The sequence below is a fragment of the Lathyrus oleraceus genome, chromosome 6 (assembly GCF_024323335.1).
Source record: "Lathyrus oleraceus cultivar Zhongwan6 chromosome 6, CAAS_Psat_ZW6_1.0, whole genome shotgun sequence".
Taxonomy (NCBI): Eukaryota; Viridiplantae; Streptophyta; class Magnoliopsida; order Fabales; family Fabaceae; genus Lathyrus; species Lathyrus oleraceus.
Window position 1 is genome coordinate 192,629,110 of NC_066584.1, and position 22,345 is coordinate 192,651,454.

Consider the following 22,345-nt stretch of genomic DNA (forward strand, 5'->3'; position numbering starts at 1 on the left):
AAATCAGACCAATTCAATCATCTATGGATGAATTGAATGGCTTACAAGTCACACGACCACACAAGACTTAAACCCTTATTCTCTCTCAATATTTCGCTCTGTATTTCTTGTGTATCAAATCAGGTTTTCCATGTCCTTTTTATAGAAGCATTCAGCTGGGCTTGGACATCATAAAACCCTAAAACTATTTTCCATTCAAATCTTCTTATGACAGTTGATTAGATCTCTTTGAAAGATAAGTTAATCACGTTGTAATTATTGATTGATAGCATTTACAATTAACTCATCAATCAAACATAGATTGCCATTAAAAGCGCAATCACATAACACATAACATTCAGACTGAATGTTCTATGTACAGATGTCATGACATCGGGTCTGACATCCTGGAACAATCCTGCATAATTCCATTTTAAATATCCAGCAGGTACATGATATCAGATGTCATGACATCGGGTATGACATCCTGAAACAATCCTGCATAATTATATTTTAAACCTCCAGCAGGTACAAGATATCTTATGTTAACACATCACTTGTAACCTCTTGTAAACACTCTTTGTTTTACCAAAATTGTTGCCAACACTTAGAACCAACAAGACACATGAAAATCATTTCACATATTAACTTATTTCACAAGTTAAGAGTATAAAACCCTATCTTTAATGTAAATACCAGTTGTGTTAGGATAATAGTTGACTTATGAAAGTTTTACCTAATTCCAACTCATTTTATAGGTATTTGATCAAGGCAAGAGTGTGGTAGGCAAAGCAAAGAAGAAAGTCTTCACCAGGCGCACTGATCGAGCTCAAAGTGAGCAGTGCAAAAATAAAATCATAAAGTGGCGCTTCTAGCACGCTTGAAGTGAGCAAAAAAGGGACATCCAAAGAGTTTTTCTTCTAGGGCGCTTGAAGCGAGAAAAGATGCAAAATTCCATAGATTTGTGCTTTAAGCATGCTTGAAGCGAGAGCAAAGAAGGGAAATTTTCTAAGTATCCAAAAGCATGGCACGCTTAGAATGGTTGTAGTGAGAGCTCAGTTATCATGACTTTTAATGGCTAAGCGAGGTAAGGCGGTTTAGGCTGCTGACGTGTCAAATTTCTTCATGGTTAAGAAAGGTTATTACGCTTAGCACGATTGGGCTAGGCTTGCTGAGAGTATGATTTCAAGACTAGTATATATAACATTCTGAACATTAAAAAAGGGATCTTACCATTTTCTAAGATATAAACAATTGTTAGCATTGGAGAAAGTCAGATCTTGAGGAATTGAAGGTGGATACGCTGAAATCATCAATAAATTAAGATTGATGCTCATTTATCACTATTATTTTCACTTGTACCAAGATAACATGACAATGAGTAGCTAACTTCTCTCTTGTTGGGATTAGACGTAGTTAATCGTAATTGTATGTATCTCTTCTAGTCATTGTTGTATGAACTAGTTATGAATCAATATTGATGTTATCTTTATTTAATTGTTACTTTTATGGATTTCAATCGTTATTGAGAAATACATTTCATATCCCGACTTAAGATTATCATCTATTAAAAACTAAATTATAGAAATAGATTTTGATTTAATGTTCACTCCTTGTATTGATTCCTAATGCTACCGTATTGATTAATAGGCTGAGAGATCATCGATTAGATAATACAGTAGAACCCACGTTATTGTTTAGACATAAATGATGTTGGTGAGTGATACGTGATAATATCGATTAATAACTAGTATTAACATAAGGTATCAGTAGAATACATGCGATATATGTTAAGGAAATATAATCCCAACAAGTTTATCTATTTGTTCATTTTTGTAAATATTTATTGTTTTACATTCCTCTAATTAAAGGGTAGAAACATCTTGTGATGCTCGGGCAACTCCAAGGTTTTAAGGTCAAGGTTGCAGCTCCTTATTGCAAAGTTTGAGAATTTGATAATGGATGAAGATAAATCTATCTCTGATTTCAACATCAGACTTATTGACATTACCAATAATTCATTTTCCTTAGGAGAGAATATGTCAGAAGTGAAGTTGGTTAGAAAAATCCTCAGGTTTTTGCCTAAGAAGTTTGACATGAAGGTAACAACTATTGAAGGAGCTCAAGATTTAAGCACCTTGAAGGTTGATGAACTGATTGGATCTCTTCAAACCTTTGAAGTATCTATAAATGGAAGATCGGAAAAGAAGAACATAAGTATAGATTTTGTGTCCAACATTGAAGAGGACGGAGATCAAGGTGGAGAAAGTTTTTCAGAGGCTATAGCTATTTTTTGGGAGAAGGCTTAACAACTCTTTGAAGAAGCTTGACAAAAGATGGATGACAAATGTCCCAGTCAAGGTGTCAGACATCAGTCCCTTAAACATAGGCAAATGAGTTCAATGTCATGAATGTGGAGGGTTTGGTCACATTAAAGTTGGATATCCTACTTTTCTAAAGAAACATAAAGAGGGATTGTCAATCACTTGGACTGATTTTGATGATGAAAGTGAAGGAGAACTAGATAATAAAGTGATGGATTTTAGTATGACTCTTTTTGTGAGTCTAGTGATGAAGAGATGTCAGCAGAAGAATGATAACATGAAATAATATCACATTTTTGGACTCGATTTAATTAAATTTTATTATTATTTGTTTCGAGTTATTTCATTTTATTCGATATTACTTGGTATTTTTCCTTCTATTTGTCTCAGGTAACTTATTTAAAGCATAAGTGAAAAAGGAAGAAAAGGGGGTGCAAAAAGATAATGAGAAGCAAATTCCACTAAAGCCCAGCCCACAATTACAAGCCAGGAGCGCTGAACCTGTGACGACCGCCACACAAGGTGTGACGAGCGTCACGCCCTGCTACCTTGTGTTACAAGCGTAACACATGGTGTGACGAACGTCACACCCCTCTCCTATATTTTTGGCTTTTAACGCGCAACAGAGGCACGTTGAAGCCTATTCTTCCGCTTGACTCTTGGAACGTGAAGACTACCTACGGAAGGAATTTTTGGAAACCGTTACAAAAGTGGATTAATATAAATAGTTGCTTTTATCCAATCCTGAAGCTCTCTTTTTCGGCCGTGCAAGCATATTTTACAGCATTACTTTTCTACAGCTTTCTATTTTCATTAGCAATTTTTATTTCTTTCTTTTCCAGTAAATCTTTCAAGCACTTAATTAATTTTTCACACAATAGTTTCTACACCGGAGACTATTGTGTATCTTTTAATGGATCTAACCTTACGTTAGATCATAGTATTTTATTCCTTCGCTTTTATTTTCCTGTCCGATTGAAGAGTTCAAGAACAAATCCAACCGGTCTGTGGTGGAGTGTTCAAGATTGCTATTAATTATTCAAGTTCTTTAATTTATTGTTTTAATTTATATATGCCCTGCATTACTGTTTATTTATACTGTTTGCCTGATATGGTTTTATTTAAGCATGATGATTGTTTAGACCTGTTTAGCATGTCCGGCTAAGTATTTTAGATATCGGTATGTAAAGTAAGCGGAATGAAGGAGTCAAAACTAAGTTGTTTTAATTTCATTTAAAAATAAATCACTCTTTTTTATGGTCTCAATTTACAGGGTTAATCCCAAAGTTTTTGTACGAGAGTAAAAGACGTAAAGAAGTTAAAATCAATAGAACGAAAGTTTGAGTTTTTAACTGGACAGTGTAAATTGGACATTAATTCTAAATCAGGGCGAAAGCAATTTTTAGAGTTAATTAAATTCTAATCTTTTTCAAAAAGTATTTTTAAAGGTTAAATGTGAGGACGAGAGTTAAGCATTTAAGTTTAATTATATCATCTAAGTCAATAGAGCGAGAGTTTGAGACGAGGGTGTTTAAACGGTTATTATTTTAATGAAAAGAGTTTCTATAGATTCTGTTGTTTTCAAAAACTTGATCGCGACTTTATGAGTCGATTTGGGGTAGTAACTGCAAGTGCACAGTTCTATCGCGTAGTTTTAAAAGATATTGATCCCACAGGGACTTATGAATCGATATACCGTTTTCTAAGGTTACTTCGTAAAGCTAAGGCGGATGATACTTTGATTGTTTGGGGGAAAAGTAAGACTAAAATTAGATCTAAATTAAATATCAATTAAGCGCGCGAGAGTTTGAGACGAGGGTGTTTAAACGGTTATTATTTTAATGAAAAGAGTTTCTATAGATTCTGTTGTTTTCAAAAAGTGATTTTGGACTTAACTAATAAGTGACAGCTACGTTAATATAAAGTCATGGTCTATTCAACGGAGCGAGAGTTTGAGAAAAGGCTTTTAATCAATAGTGTCTATTGAAAAGATTTATTTTAAAACCAAGAAACCAACGAAGATTCGATTCCCTAATTACGACGAACTACATACCGATATCCGCTTAATTGATATTTAATTTAGATCTAATTTTAGTCTTACTTTTCCCCCAAACAATCAAAGTATCATCCGCCTTAGCTTTACGAAGTAACCTTAGAAAACGGTATATCGATTCATAAGTCCCTGTGGGATCGATATCTTTTAAAACTACGCGATAGAACTGTGCACTTGCAGTTAGTACCCCAAATCGACTCATAAAGTCGCGATTTTTGGCGCCGTTGCCGGGGACTTTTAGTTAGTCGATATCGTAACTCTTTTGTTACGCTGTAGAGACTAAGGCAATTTTTATTTTCCTTTTTTTTCTTTCGTTGATTTGTATGCCACACACTCGCTCACAAGGCGAACCGTTTTACTTACGAATCAACGACATTGAACTATATCTCTGAGTCTTACGACGAATTCGGGAATATCGTGCTGCAAACAATCTCCCTCCTATCGAAGTGCCCGACCTCAAAAATCTTCTTCCTTCGCCGATACCCGAGATGGCAGAACCAGCTCGTGCTCTTCGAGATTACGCCGCTCCATCATAAGATGAGCCGCATTCGAGTATTGCTCCACCCGCAATCGAAGCAAACAACTTCGAACTTAAGCCTTCGCTGCTACAAGCTGTGCAACAGAATCAATTCTCTGGAAATCCTACCGAGGATCCAAACCTTCATTTATCCGTATTTGTCCAATACGCTGATACTGTTAAAGCTAATGGTGTCACTTCAGAGGTAATTCAACTTCGTCTCTTTCCTTTCTCGTTAAGAGATAAAGCTAGAAGATGGCTTCAGTCTCTTCCTTCCAACTCAGTCACCACATGGAACGAGTTGAAGAAAGTCTTTCTTGCCCGATATTTTCCTCCAAGCAAAACAGCTATGTTGAGAGCCCAGATAAATGGATTTAAACAGAAAGATAACGAGTCTCTTTTCAAAGCATGGGAAAGATACAAAGACATGATAAGACTTTGTCCACACCATGGTTTAGAGGACTGGTTAGTAATTCATACCTTCTATAATGGTCTCTTATACAACACAAGGTTAACAATAGACGCCGCCGCAGGTGGTGCGCTTATGGATAAACCTTATGCCGATGCTTATCAACTTATCGAAAGCATGGCCCAAAACCATTATCAGTGGGGAAGCGACCGAACAATGGTAGAGAAACCTCAAACGAAAAGTGGCATGTACGAGATAAGTAGCCTTGATCATGTTAATGCAAAAGTGGATGCTCTGGCCCAGAAAATTGAAAGTTTAAATGTATCACCTCCAGCCACCGTGGTTGCCGCAACTCAAAATTGCGAAGTCTGTGGAATCCAAGATCACACTCCTGCAGATTGTCAACTCCTAACAAGAATCCAAGCAGCACAAGTGAATTATGCTCAAGGAAATCCCTACTCGCATACCTATAACTCTAACTGGAAGAACCATCCTAATTTTTCATATAAGAGTAATAATGCTTTATACGCACCAGGACAAGCTCCAAATCAAGCCCCAGCTATACCTCCGGGATATCAAAAGCCGATCCCATCTACACCTAACAATAACGTTCCTAGGAAATCCAACTTGGAAATCATGATGGAGAACTTCATAGCTTCTCAACAGCAAACCAATAAAGATTTCTTAAACCAGAATGTACACACTAGCGAACAAATTAAACAACTAGCAAGTAAAGTAGATGCCCTGGCTACCCATAACAAAATGCTGGAAACACAAATCTTACAAGTAGCTCAACAACAAGCGCCTACTGCTGCCCCAACTGGTACATTTCCTGGACAGCCCCAACCTAACCCGAAAAGCCACGCTCATGCAATCATATTAAGAAGTGGAACGGAAGTAGAAGGACTGTCTGATCCAAGGATGGAAAACCAAAACTCTAAAAAGTCAACTGAGGAAGAAAGTAAACCTAAGGAAAAGGAAGAGAGTAATAAGGAAACCGTAGAAAAGAAAGAACCTTATGTACCTCCACCACCTTATAAACCACCTATCCCTTACCCTTAAAGGCTTATTAAAACCAAAGATGCGGGCCAATTTAAAAAATTTGTTGACCTACTGAAACAATTAAACGTCACAATTCCGTTTACAGAAGCTATTACGCAGATGCCCTCATATGCTAAGTTCTTAAAAGAAATTCTTTCTAATAAAAGGAAACTTGAAGAGAGCGAAACCGTTACACTCACTGCTGAATGTAGCGCCATAATCCAGAATATGCCTCCAAAACTTAAGGATCCTGGTAGTTTCTCTATACCCTGTCACATAGGAAAATTTGTCATAAATAAAGCCTTATGCGATTTAGGAGCCGGTATCAGTGTTATGCCTTTATCCATATGCAAGAAACTGGAAATGGGAGAATTAAGACCAACTAAAATGTTTGTGCAACTAGCAGATCGTTCTGTTAGATATCCTGTAGGAATTCTTGAAAACATTCTCGTGCGCATAGGTCAATTCTACATTCCAACCGATTTTATAATTATGGACATAAGAGAAGATGAAGTTACACCCATTATATTGGAAAGACCATTCTTAGCAACCGCCGGTGCGATCATAGACGTAAAACGAGGACGACTCACTTTCGAAGTAGGAGAAGAGAAAATTGAGTTCATTCTTTCCCAATTTTTGAAAGCACCTGCAATAGATGACACATGTTACTTTATGGATATCATCGATGAATGCATAAAAGAAACAGAGTTAGAAAATGACAAATTGTCTGACTATCGTGTAGAAGACGAACTTAACCAATGTTTAGCAATGACATCGGATCCTGCGCAATGCCTTAAGAAACCAAACCTCGACCTGAAAACACTTCCCAAAAATCTGAGATATGAATTCCTAGACTTAGAACTTGAACGACCAGTAATAGTTAATGCAAACCTAGGAAAACTCGAAACCGAAAAACTCCTACATATCTTAAGAAAATATCCAACCGCACTAGGATACAACATCACCGATGTTAAAGGAATAAGTCCTTCTATTTGTATGCACCGCATCATGCTAGAAGAAGACTGTAAAACCTCTAGGGAACATCAGAGGAGACTTAACCCGATCCTGAGTGAGGTAGTGAAGAAGGAAGTAACAAAGTTATTAGAGGCAGGTATCATATATCCTATATCTGATAGCAAATGGGTTAGTCCTGTACACGTAGTACCAAAGAAAGGAGGTATAACAATTATTGAAAATGAAAAAGGAGAAACTATAACCAAACGAATCGAATCGGGATGGAGAATGTGCATTGACTATAGGAAACTAAACAAAGCAACCCGAAAAGATCATTTCCCTTTACCATTCATAGACCAGATGTTAGAACGATTAGCAAAACATTCTCATTTCTGCTATCTAGACGGTTACTCAGGCTTCTTTCAAATACCAATTCATCTTGATGACCAAGAAAAGACAACATTCACATGTCCTTTTGGTACCTTCGCTTATCGACGAATGTCGTTTGGCTTGTGCAATGCTCCCGCAACCTTCCAAAGGTGCATGATGGCAATATTCGCCGATTTTCTCGAAAATATCATGGAAGTATTTATGGATGATTTTTTCGTATGCGGACAAAGCTTTGAAGAATGTCTTGAAAACCTAGAAAGAGTTCTAGAGCGATGTGTAAAAGTAAACCTAGTACTTAATTGGGAAAAATGTCACTTTATGGTACAAGAAGGAATTGTTTTAGGACACATCATATCAAATAGAGGAATTGAAGTAGACAAAGCCAAAATAGAAGTAATCGAAAACCTTCAACCTCCGAAAACTGTGAGAGAAGTACGAAGCTTCTTAGGACACGCCGGTTTTTACCGACGATTCATTAAAGATTTCTCTAAAATAACTAAACCTTTGACCGGATTATTAATGAAAGATGTTGAATTCATATTTGACAATAAATGTTTAGAAGCATTTCAAACGCTTAAACAAGCATTGATCTCCGCGCCCATAATGCAGACCCCGGATTGGAATGAACCATTCGAAATAATGTGTGACGCAAGTGATTACGCCGTAGGCGCTGTTTTAGGACAACGAAAGGATAAAAAGCTTCACGTCATATATTACGCAAGTAGAACTCTAGATGAAGCACAAATGAATTACGCCACGACCGAGAAAGAACTTTTAGCAGTAGTATTTGCACTAGATAAATTTCGTTCTTACTTGGTCGGAGCTAAAATAATCGTTTACACTGACTACGCCGCCATTAAGTACCTCTTAACAAAAAAGGATGTTAAACCTAGACTCCTAAGGTGGATCTTGTTGCTACAAGAATTCGATCTGGAAATCAAAGATAAGAAAGGAACTGAAAACGTAGTAGCAGATCACCTCTCTAGACTCGAAAACCTGGAACTGGAAAGAACTTCGATCAACGATGATTTCTCGTACGATAAACTTATAGCTACTTTGGAAGAAAATAAAGCTGATAAACAGGTAGAGACCACCTTAGCTATATGTGTTACACCATGGTACGCTGACTTCATCAATTATCTAGCTGCCGGAATAGTTCCACCTAATTTATCTTACCAACAAAAGAAACGATTCTTCCATGACATAAAACATTATTACTGGGATGACCCCTTACTTTTCAAAAGAGGCCCCGATGGTATTTTCCGTCGGTGTATACCTGAAGAAGAGATAGAAAATATAATCCAACACTGTCACTCCGCTCCTTATGGTGGACATGCAAGTACATCCAAGACCTGCTCCAAAATCCTACAAGCCGGTCTTTATTGGCCAAACATATGGAAGGATGTGCATGCGGCTATCAAGAAATGTGATAGATGTCAACGCACAGGAAACATATCTAGACGTGACGAGATGCCATAAAAGGGCATTTTGGAAGTAGAGATTTTCGACGTGTGGGGAATAGATTTCATGGGACCTTTTACATACTCGTAGCGGTTGACTACGTATCAAAATGGATTGAAGCTATAGCTTCTCCAACAAACGACACACGAGTAGTAACTAGACTCTTTAAGAATATAATTTTTCCAAGATTTGGTGTCCCAAGAATAGTAGTCAGTGATGGTGGATCGCATTTCATATCTAAGATACTCGAAAAACTACTGTTTAAGTATGGTGTAAGACATAGAGTAGCGACACCTTACCATCCTCAAACCAGTGGACAAGTGGAGGTGTCTAACAGAGAAATCAAACAAATATTGGAAAAAACATTCGCCACCTCAAGGAAAGACTGGTCATCGAAACTACCAGAAGCTTTATGGACATATCGAACCGCTTACAAAACTCCCATAGGGACAACCCCATTTAAGCTTATTTATGGAAAATCTTGCCACCTCCCGGTAGAATTAGAACATAAGGCCTACTGGGCTATTAAAAATCTAAATTTAACCTATAAGGCCGCTGGTGAAAAGCGAATTCTTGACATAAACGAATTAGAGGAACTTCGATAAGACGCCTACGAAAATGCCAGAATCTACAAAGAAAGAACGAAGAAATGGCATGATAAACGTATATCAAGAAAAATCTTCAAACAAGGTGATATAGTCCTTTTGTTCAACTCTAGACTTAAGTTATTCCCAGGAAAACTACGTTCTAGATGGTCAGGCCCTTTCCAAATCACCAATGTCTTTCCAAGTGGAGCTGTGGAAATTAAAGGCAAATCTATGGAACCATTTATCGTAAACGGGCAGCGTCTAAAACATTATCACTATGCAGAGAACAATGAAGATTTGCAAGTCCTGCACTTAGACGTAATGCCTCCAGAATTTATAGATTATATTTGATAGTTTTTATGTCGAGCTTGCGACATTAAACAAAGCGCTTCGTGGGAGACAACCCACAAATATTTTTATTTTTATTTCTTCTTTAATTATTCTTTTAAATTTTATTTAGTATTCATTCTTAATTTATTTTAACTTATAAATTATTTTTCTTCTTTTCTTCTTTCGGCATTTGGCCAAATCCTGACTAAAACTCTTGTTTTTATTTTCTCTAGCTAACACTAACCTGATGGGACAAATTGATCGTATGGGTATCAAATTCAGAGGGAAAGCTCATAAACAAAAGTTTGAGGAACTAGCAAAGAGAGAGAGATGCTACCTAGTTTGTATGCTGATGATTGGGCAATGACTGCCCTTGGACTAAGAGAGAGTGTCCTGTATTTGCTGAGTCAAATAGGGTGGGAAACCACTCCTATCCGAAGACAATTCGTCACTTACCGGAGACTAACGCTAGAATTCCTTAGCTCCTTGATCTATCTACCCAGCCATGGAAAAGGAATAAGCAGAGGTTTCATTCAGTTCAGAATGTTCAACATGGAGTATCAATTTAACATTCAAGATTTTACCAACCTTTTAGGTTTCCCTACCTCTTTTGATACATTCACAGTGAGCCAAGAAGGCCTTTTTGAATATAGAGAACTTGAACATTTTTGGGGAAATTTGGCTGGAAATGACGACCCCGAGGAACATGAGTTTCTCTCTGGAAACATACATAACCCGGCCTTTCGTTATTTCCATAAGATCCTGGCCCACACCCTTTTTGGGAAGAAGTCAAATATTACTACAGTATCACGTGATGAACTCTTCATCATGTTTTGTGCTTCCCATAACCGTCCTGTGAATGGTGCCACTTTTATGTTGGCGAACTTTGACCGCCTTATCCAAGATGAACGAGCACCAATTCAAATAGGCGGATTGATAACCATGATTGGTAATGCTTTCGGATTACGTCAACCTATGCTTGACCTAAGCCCTTTCTGTGGCATTACGACTATGAGTATACCCTTCCTCTTCAACATTATGTTTATAGCAAACCTCGGGCCTGAAGAGTTTGAGCTTATAATTAACAACCAAGTTCTTTGCCTATTCACCTTGCCTAGTCCGAGGACTAGTGTTCATAACCGCAATAACTGGCTCTACAATCTGAACGGAATACCCTCTCCTGCTAGATCTACTGAATCCATCCAGGACTATGAGATTTGTGACGACCAGATTCCTTATGCTGAGTCTGACCCTCAGACACCATCTGGTTATTATGATATTGACCCTCCTCCTCAACCTGTCCCGACCGAAGAGTCGGCAATACCCGATCCTAGACATCATATGCCCAGAGATAATTATAACACCATCATTCAAGCCTTGATGTCAGAACAAGACACCCTCAGAGAAGAGTTAGCTAACATGGGACAAGAATTTCTAGGATACATGAGCAGTATGACAAATCAATTCCACGAGTTGCTAAACCGTGTTAACTCCTTTGCTCCTCCAGCCAGAGATCATGCAAGTGGCTAGCAGTTGTTTTTCTTAGTTACTTAGTTTTAGTTTAGGCTATTTATTAATTTTGTTTCACATTATTTTTAATATTAGTATTTGTTTTTCTTTCGCATGTTTGCTTTTGGTCTTCCAATGTTACATTATGATTATTTTATGAAGCTATTGCATTATTGGTTTATTTTATTTTTGATCTACGCAATTTCTATAATTACAAATAATGATATCCACTATATGCTAATAATTATTATGCCTGTTAAAGAAATACACATATTATGGTAGTAGAATAACATGCAAGGAAATTTTAAAGTATCACAATAGCAAAATAAAATAAACAGAAGCAAAACAAAATAACAAAAAAATAAAATATAATAGTAAAAAAAAACAAATTAGGAAGAACGCAAGCAGTGACCGTTGCAAACTTACTGTGTGACGAACGTCACACACTCCATCACGGTCGTCACACCAAGTGCCTGTGACGCCCGTAACACCTCTGTCACGAGCGTGACACCTTCAGACTAGGTGAACGTTAGTAACCGTTGGAGACACGACCCTTACACCACCCACTTTTTACCTTCCCCATTCATTCACCCATTTACCCACATTTATTTATTTTTCACCCACTCCCTTTCCAACTTCCAAAAAATTTCCTATAAATACCCACCATACCTTTCTTCATACACCACAAACCATTCTATAAAATACATTTCATTTTCTTACCTTTTACTTCTTTCAACCCACTTATCAGTATGGCGGGAAACCAAGAATTCAGAAATATCATCTTCCGATCCGAAGATGCTAATTATCAAAGGGAGCAGTTTGAGCGTTTCCAACAGCGAGGTGTCCTATCTACCAGGTATCCTGATTTAAATTGTTTACAAGAATTAGGACTACTTCAAGGTATACAATGGATGCTCCGCCTTGCTGATTTAACCTTTCTATGCACTCATAATCAACCTACCTACCCATCTCTCACCTTAGAATTTTTAAGTTCTTATTCGTACAACACTCCCACCGGTGAAGACGAGTACTTAACCGGTACCGCAACCTTCCGCATGTTCAACACCGAATACTCACTATCCCAGGATCAGCTGAGTGCCATGCTACAGTTCCCTGTAGGAGACCGATCTACCCAAGAATCCCTCCGAACTCCCAGTGGCAAATAAACGCCTTCGACCTCTTTAGGAAAATATCCGGTGTGGAAACCGATAATTGGGATGCACTACTTGCTTCCCATATACATAACCCAACCATCTGGTACTTTATCCGCATCCTGCAAAACACAGTTTTTGGAAGACCGAACAACAGCAAAGTCAACGCCAAGGAATTATTCTTCCTCCACTGCGTCTTTGAAATGGATACAAAGGTAAACGTTGCTTCTTTCTTATTTCATCATATCCGCACCCTATGTGCTAGAGGCCGCCAACCTTTCGTGATCGGAGGATTAATAACCTCCATAGCACTTGGTTTGAATCTAGGGGACCGACTTCAAAATTTACAAGCTCTCCCACCCCTATTTATGGATATAAGCTATTGTCGGTCCAGCCGCCTAATCAAAAACAGGGTAGGCGGAAGGTACTATCTTATGGTGAGTAACCACGAAGTCCCAAGCGTTGTTTTACCCAACATCGCCCTCACAGATGTCACTAACCCCAACCGCTTCATCTACGATCTGAATGCTCCCGAAGCTACCGAGCCTACACACGCAAACCCGCCTACAGACGAGTTTGAAGAAATGGAGCAAGGTGATCAAGGTCCTGCACAACAATCAGTCCCGCTCAACCCTTCCGATAACGCAGATGGTCCATCCTCACGACGTCGTCGACGAAGAACGCCAGCAACCAATGATAACATCATGGATGCTATTGATGGTATGCAAGCGCAGAATCTCGAAGTGATGCAAATGATGCGCCAGATGCAACAACAACAGGAAGCGGGAAATGCCATAACCGACCAGCGGTTCACTGAGTTGCTCAGCAGGTTTGACGACTTAGAAGTACATCAACGATCACCAGGTCCAAGAACAAGAGGCGGCAAGCAGCATTGATTTTAGTTTCTTTTTCTTTTTTCGATTTCTTTTGTTTTCTTTGAAACATTGGGGACAATGTTTTATTTAAGTGTGGGGGGGAAAACCTTGTTCTTTCAACCTTCCCTTTTTCAAGTATGTTATTTTCCCTTTCATTGTTATTTCCTTTTCTTAAAAAAATAAATAAATAAATTATAATACATATTTATTTTAAGTTAAGTCCCTAGTGTGAAAAATTCTTATTATCTATTCCCCTTAATTTTCTTGAGCCATAACAAAAATTTAATACACTCAATAAGTATAAAGGTTACTTATTTTACAAAACTTGAGTAAAATTAAGACAAAAATTATTACCGCCCCAACGCTCTAAACAAACCTCAACATGTTAGATCAGGAAAAAGTACCTATTATACCAATCCCTTGAACTTTTAGTTTTATAGTAACCCCGAGTAGTTTATACAAGAAGTCAACACCATCTTAATAGCAAACTACGTGGAGAGCCGATGAATATAAGTGAATGATTCCCAAAACAAAAAATATATATATATCAGGAAATACACTAATTAAGTTAGGTGATCCTTACCAGATCATTTAATCTAAAGGTTGCAGATCATACAAAAGCATGATACGAAAGATCCATTATGAGTTGGTTCAGCAGGTATCTGGTGTTGAACTTGGTAGGGCGGACTACGGTCTGATCCCCCGCAATTTGCAATGGACTAAATAACGAAGTTATCCAACTTATGTACCAGAACTTCAAGCTAAAAAGGGGATCAGAATCACTAACCGGTCACTCCACTATGTGCGCGAAACGATAAAGGGCTTAATTTGATTTCGCTAGAATGAAAACGGGTGAAATAAGAGTAAAGGAACTAGGCTAGTTATAATAGCATGACTCGAACTGGTTTGCATAAGGTGAGGTTATCTGAGGTTGTAACAATAGTTGTTGATGTCAAGATTAAACCCAGGTTACTTCTAAACAAGGTTTACTTGCAACCTAGTACGAATTGATGTGTGTTTTGAAATTTCATCTGGCTAAATTTTTAAACGATTTCTATACTATATCTTGCTTGAGGACAAGCAAAGGTCTAAGTATGGGCGAGTTTGATAACATGAAATAATATCACATTTTTGGACTCGATTTAATTAAATTTTATTATTATTTGTTTCGAGTTATTTCATTTTATTCGATATTACTTGGTATTTTTCCTTCTATTTGTCTCAGGTAACTTATTTAAAGCATAAGTGAAAAAGGAAGAAAAGGGGGTGCAAAAAGATAATGAGAAGCAAATTTCACTAAAGCCCAGCCCACAATTACAAGCCAGGAGCGTTGAACCTATGACGACCGCCACACAAGGTGTGATGAGCGTCACGCCCTGCTACCTTGTGTTACGAGCGTAACACATGGTGTGACGAACGTCACACCCCTCTCCTATATTTTTGGCTTTTAACGCGCAACAGAGGCACGTTGAAGCCTATTCTTTCGCTTGACTCTTGGAACGTGAAGACTACCTACGGAAGGAATTTTTGGAAACCGTTACAAAAGTGGATTAATATAAATAGTTGCTTTTATCCAACCCTGAAGCTCTCTTTTTCGGTCGTGCAAGCATATTTTACAGCATTACTTTTCTACATCTTTCTATTTTCATTAGCAATTTTTATTTCTTTCTTTTCCAGTAAATCTTTCAAGCACTTAATTAATTTTTCACACAATAGTTTCTACACCGGAGACTATTGTGTATCTTTTAATGGATCTAACCTTACGTTAGATCATAGTATTTAGTCCTTCGCTTTTATTTTCCTGTCCGATTGAAAAATTCAAGAACAAATCCAACCGGTCTGTGGTGGAGTGTTCAAGATTGCTATTAATTATTCAGGTTCTTTAATAAATTGTTTTAATTTATATATTCCCTGCATTACTGTTTATTTATAATGTTTGCCTGATATGGTTTTATTTAAGCATGATGATTGTTTAGACCCGTTTAGCATGTCCGGCTAAGTATTTTAGATATCGGTATGTAAAGTAAGCGGAATGAAGGAGTCAAAACTAAGTTGTCTTAATTTCATTTAAAAATAAATCACTCTTTTTTATGGTCTCAATTTACAGGGTTAATCCCAAAGTTTTTGTACGAGAGTAAAAGACGTAAAGAAGTTAAAATCAATAGAACGAAAGTTTGAGTTTTTAACTGGACAGTGTAAATTGGACATTAATTCTAAATCAGGGCGAAAGCAATTTTTAGAGTTAATTAAATTCTAATCTTTTTCAAAAAGTATTTTTAAAGGTTAAATGTGAGGACGAGAGTTAAGCATTTAAGTTTAATTATATCATCTAAGTCAATAGAGCGAGAGTTTGAGACGAGGGTGTTTAAAAGGTTATTATTTTAATGAAAAGAGTTTCTATAGATTCTGTTGTTTTCAAAAAGTGATTTTGGACTTAACTAATAAGTGACAGCTACGTTAATATAAAGTCATGGTCTATTCAACAGAGCGAGAGTTTGAGAAAAGGCTTTTAATCAATAGTGTCTACTGAAAAGATTTATTTTAAAACCAAGAAACCAACGAAGATTCGATTCCCTAATTACGACGAACTACATACCGATATCCGCTTAATTGATATTTAATTTAGATCTAATTTTAGTCTTACTTTTCCCCCAAACAATCAAAGTATCATCCGCATTAGCTTTACGAAGTAACCTTAGAAAACGGTATATCGATTCATAAGTCCCTGTGGGATCGATATCTTTTAAAACTACGCGATAGAACTGTGCACTTGCAGTTAGTACCCCAAATCGACTCATAAAGTCGCGATCAAAGAACATGTTGAAACATATAGATATTTGCTCACTGAATTGAAGGAATCTTACTTGAGAAAATTGAAACAAAAGAAGACCGTAAGTGTTCCACTCCTTGAAAAAGAGAAGTTTGGTTCAACCATTACAAGTCTGGAAGAGGAAGTCACATTTTTAAAGTCCAAACTTGACAATATGACAAAATTTGTTCGTATGTTGAATTGTGGTTATGATATGTTAGATGAGATCTTGGAGATTGGAAAAAGAAGGCTATAGGGTTTGACCTTAGTCCATGAACAATAAGTTCATATTCCACACTAAGAAGTTTGTTTCTCCTGAAAATAAAACTGAGTTTCTGATGAAGGACCAAATGTCCAAGCATGCCACTCAACATGAGTCTCCTCATAGGAATGGCAAGAAGAAATCATCTTAGAGGTGTCACCGCCGTGGAAGATATGGCCATATAAGACCTTTTTGCTATAGACTGTATAAATATCCTCAGTCTTATAGTCAACCAAGGAAAAATAGAAGGAAACAGAAGAAAACTTAAGCAAATAAAGTATGGAAACCCAAGGAAAATGTCACTTGTCTTATAGCTCATACATCTCTTAGAGTTCCCTCAAGAGAAGATTGATATTTTGATAGTGGATATTCAAGGCACACGACTGGTGAAAAGAGATATCGTGAACATTTAAAGCCCCACTCTAATAGTTATGTTAACTTTGATAATATAGCTAGAGGAAGAATCAAAGGCATAGGCAAACTGGATAGTCCAGGCTTTCCTTATCTTAATGATGTGTTATTGGTATAAGGATTAAATTCTAAATTGATCAACATAAGTCAAATATATGATCAAGGTCTGAATGTTATCTACAACAAGTCTAAATGTATTGTCTCTAGCAAAAATCAAGAGGTGATAATGAAGGGTTTAAGATCCAAAGACAACTATTATAAATGGATCCCTTCAAGATTACTTTGTTTACTGATTCTTCTTGTCCATTGGTCTGCGAGTTCATGATGGATACAAACTTTGTATGTACTCCCAAGTCTTTGTGAAAGTCAGTAAGCATATACCTAGTGAAATAGGTTCCATTGTCGGAGATGATAGCTCTGGGGAGTCCATATCTGCACATGATTTTCGGCCAACAGAAACAAAGAACTCTCTCAACTATGATTATAACAACAACTTCCACTTATATCCACTTGGGAAGTTATCGATTCCTACTATCAAGAATTTCAACTGACCCAGCACCAGAGGGAACGACCTCAGAATGTCTAGGTCATACTGATAAAAAGGCCAAGGCAAAGTCAACAATAAAAGAATTTCAGCCAGAGCGTGGTGAAGGTCAGCATGTCTCTGACACTAATCACACTTATTTACAAAGGCGATGATACCATTCATCAAAGTAGGCTAATAATGACACTCCCTTAATAGCCTGTGGGCGAGATATTTTCTACAAATGTGACTGTTGTATACTCCCTTGTGTACTTCTACAAGCACCATGGTGATTTCTAGAGAGTAGGGTGTATTTAGCAGTCTGTTTTCAGATTCTGCTTGCTTCCCCTTCGTCTAGTGGAAGTTCGTCAAACTGTAGATAACATAGTATGAATGAGATTCATATAGACAAGAAGACAACTTCCAAGGAGTATACCTCACCCGCCCCTATGCTTGGGAAGGCAAGAGTCTCTTGGATGACTGTTATATTAAACCCCAATGTCTTTGATGTGGCGATCTTGGACAAGAGGTCTGCTTTGAAGTTCTGTTTATTGGGGATCATGTTCTAATTAAAAATAAGTAGAACAAGAGGATATACTCCATACCTTTTGGGGAGATATTTTATCATTTGTAGCTCTTTTGTCTGATATTTTTCAGAGACTTGGTTGTCGACCAGTTGGGAGACCCTTATGGCCTTCAATCTAGAGGCTCCCATCTCTAGGGTGATGACCATAACAAAAATAAGGGCCTCGTATTATACCTTATTAATAGGACCCTCCATGAATTGTAGCTCGGTCAATAGAACAAGGTTAGGATGAGGCAATTAATGGGCCAGGTTGATCATGTTGGCAAAAAATAATAAAACTTAAAGAATATTTGGATTAAATATAAGAGTGGTAACTTATTTATGGTTAATTTAGAGCATTATGGTTTATGATATGACAATCAAGTCAGGTATATATATATATATATATATATATATATATATTATATATATATATATATATATATATATATATATATATATATATATATATATATATATATATATATATATATATATATATAATATATATATATATATATATATATATATATATATATATATATATATATATATATATATATATATATATATATATATGTGTATATATATATATATATATACACACATATATATATATATATATATATATATATATATATATATATATATATATATATTATATATATATATATATATATATATATATATATATATATTTGATTTTTTTTAAATAACCATATTTTTTAAATTAATTTCTAAAATATCAATATTTCAAAAAAATTATCGGAATAACCACCATTTAAAACAGATGTGCCAGATCATCTTGCGCATCCATTTAAAAGCAAGAGGAGACGTCAAGGCTGCTGGTGCATGCTTGTGCTTGCGCCCATGCTTCTAGCGCATGCATGTGATCACATGTGTGGTGCCTAACCCTTTGGCGCATGCATTTTGATACTTCTTCTATAAATAACTCACTCTTCACCTATATTTTTTCTCATAACTTTTACCCTACAACCACATTTTCTTTCATTCAATTTCAATCTCCTTCAAGTTTTTGAGTTTTAATCATGTCTTTTCACATTCACAAGAGAAATGCCGATTTAATCTTTTTTGTCGTCGGGTCTCTGATAAAGATTCAACTTTGGAATATAGATTCGTTCGAAAGTCTTAATCGAACGTTGGACCGTTGGTTAGAAGGGGAAATTGCATATGGTGAAAGGATTGGAAGGATTCAATGGCTTGAATCCACGTTCAACCAAAATGGAGAAGTGCGTGAATGGGTGGATATTAAGACTGACAGAGACGTTCGCAGGATGGTGCATAATATGTACACAATTGTTTTGATGGTTGTAATTGCTTAGTTATTGTAATGGTATTTTAATTGTTTGTGTTGTTGTTTATATAATGGTATTTCCTCACAAACTTATAATATGAAATAAATTTTGTTTTTTTTATATATTGCAAAAGAGGTACATGTGAATTTATCTTGTTGTGCTCGTTCCAACACTGGGACAGTTAGTATGATTGTGACCTGACTGACGCCATGAACTACATAATCTAATCGTTTTGTTCGCGGTATCCATTTCGGTTCGAATACGGGTGCTGTTTGGGCGACCATTTTTCTTTGTTCGCATAACTTCGTTGTGCCAGACAATGTCCCATTGATATTCTGGCCAATAATCCTTTTTTGCCACTACTAAAAAACTAATTTTGTAAACATTTGGTAGACTTATGACTTTGTAAACGTCAGATAATAAGTAGGATGAATCCCTTCGAACCTTTGAACATGTCGCAATGACATGGGAGCCGGCGTACAAAAGGCTTGGAACTTTCCGCAGTCTCACCAACCCCTATCTAGTTCTACTCTGTATTGTCCAATCGGCATGCGCTCATTATGATCCATGGATTCAGCAACACTATACCAACCTTTAGTACAGTCAAACACCGTGATCACGTGTGTGTTTGCTTTGACAGCTTCGTGTCTAATGATTTCATTGAAGCATAATTGAACAACTTCCCAGATTGCAACACTGAATTCCATTTGGAACATATGGTCTCAAACAACGCCCCTAGCCTGAAATATGTTGCCTGCACCAAAGCGGTTATAGGCAGGTTTTAGATGACTTTGAAGATAAAGTTCATTGATTCCACAAGATTTGTTGTCATGTGGCCCCAACATTGACCGTTGTCGTATGCCCTAGTCCACTTCTCCAATGGAATAATATCGATCCACCGTACTGCATCTGTGTTTGACAATCTTATTTCTTTACGGTAGTGTTTGAAAGAAGGTTCTAATAATGCATAACCTGCGTTGACAACCTTCTTCCGCAATATTTTGTCTTTGATCTCCCGCATAAAATTCTGAGCAATATGTCTAATGCAAAAGACATGCGTCGAAAGAGGATCCTGTCAGCCATTATCAATGTTTTTATATGCACTGATTATTGAAGGGTGTCGGTCGGAGATCAAACATAAGTTAGGTTGAGGTGCAACGTGCAATCAGAGATTTCTTAGAAAAAAACTTCATCCCTCAGCAGTATTCCCTCCAACAAGGGCAAAGGCGATTTGAAAAATGTTGTTGTTGCCATCTTGTGCCACTTCCATGAGTAATGTTCCTTTATATTTCCCTTACAACCATGTATCATCAATTTGTATAATAGGTTTACAGAAAGAAAAACCTTTGATGTATGGTTGATACGCCCAGAAGAGACGGTGGAATATTCCATTTCCAATAGCACACGTCTCGTCTGGTGTATATACGGACAACGTTTCCAACTTGACAATAGTCCCTAGAGCATACTGTTTAAGAGCTAACATGTATTTTGGAAGTTGTTTGTAAGACTCTTCCCAATTGCCATACACTTTTTCAACCACCTTTGTCCTAGCTATCCAAGCCTTCATATATGATGGAGTGTAGTGGTATTGTGCTACAATATGCGAGATTATTGTACTCACCTTTAACGACGGATTATCGCTAATGACAAGACAAAATTTAATCGCATATTAACTAAGAGCTAAGTTTCTGATGGTCTTGCATTGGGTTTGTGAGCATGCATGTGTGAACTGGACCCATGTTTTAAATGGATGCGCCAGTTGATCTGGCACATCTGTTTTGAATGGTGGTTATTCCGGTAATTTTTTTGAAATATTGGTTATTTTAGAAATTAATTTGAAAAATATGGTTATTTAATATATATATATATATATATATATATATATATATATATATATATATATATATATATATATATATATATATATATATATATATATTATTATTTATTTATTTAATTGAAATAGACTGACAATGTAAAAGGATTTTACACTGTTAGTTAATCCTAGACGTTGGATATTAAAATAAGTTTGAATTTTATTTTAAACATCTATAAAGTAATGCAAACGGGTGATGGTGATGAATCGGCAGTGTAAATCTTTTTACTCTGACAGTATATATATATATATATATATATATATATATATATATATATATATATATATATATATATATATATATATATATATATATATATATATATATATATATATATATATATATATATATATATATATATATATATATATATATATATATATATATATATATGTAAGACATGATCAAATGACATCAAGGTGTCAAACTTAGTAACATGACACCTCCGATAATTCTTCACCACAAATTTGTATAACAAAATTTATTGTTGGATTGAAAGTTATTATCATATTGAGTATCTCTATAAAATTTAACAATAATTTAAAATCATTTGATATGTTAACGAGATGAATAAAACTTAACGGCTTACAAAAATTTAACAAAACCGTTAATTTTGATCATTATTTTTAATATATCAAATAACTTTCGATTTTGATGTTAAATTTTATGAAGATAGTTTATATGATAATATCTTTCAATTCAAAGGTGAATATTATTAAATTTTACACGTTGATGTCATTTGATCCTGACATATATATATATATATATATATATATATATATATATATATATATATATATATATATATATATATATATATATATATATATATATATATATATCCCACTTGCTATAAAAACCAAGTAGACATACTTTGTTTTCCATCAATTTAGTGTGACTATCATGCTTTACCTAAGCAAGTGGTTTCTTAAGTCTTCAACAACATTGTCTAATGTCGGTATTTTACATATCTCCAAATCTCATCTTTAGATAATTTCTCAA

The 22,345-nt window shown here is 36.0% G+C and overlaps 1 non-coding gene across 1 annotated transcript; it reads right to left on the reverse strand.

Annotated features, from left to right (window-relative positions):
• Positions 1-5,222: 5,222 nt before the first annotated feature.
• On the reverse strand, positions 5,223-5,329 carry LOC127098874 (small nucleolar RNA R71). The gene has a single exon (XR_007793558.1). It is a non-coding gene; the product is annotated as a small nucleolar RNA R71 (small nucleolar RNA).
• Between the last annotated feature and the right edge of the window lie 17,016 nt (positions 5,330-22,345).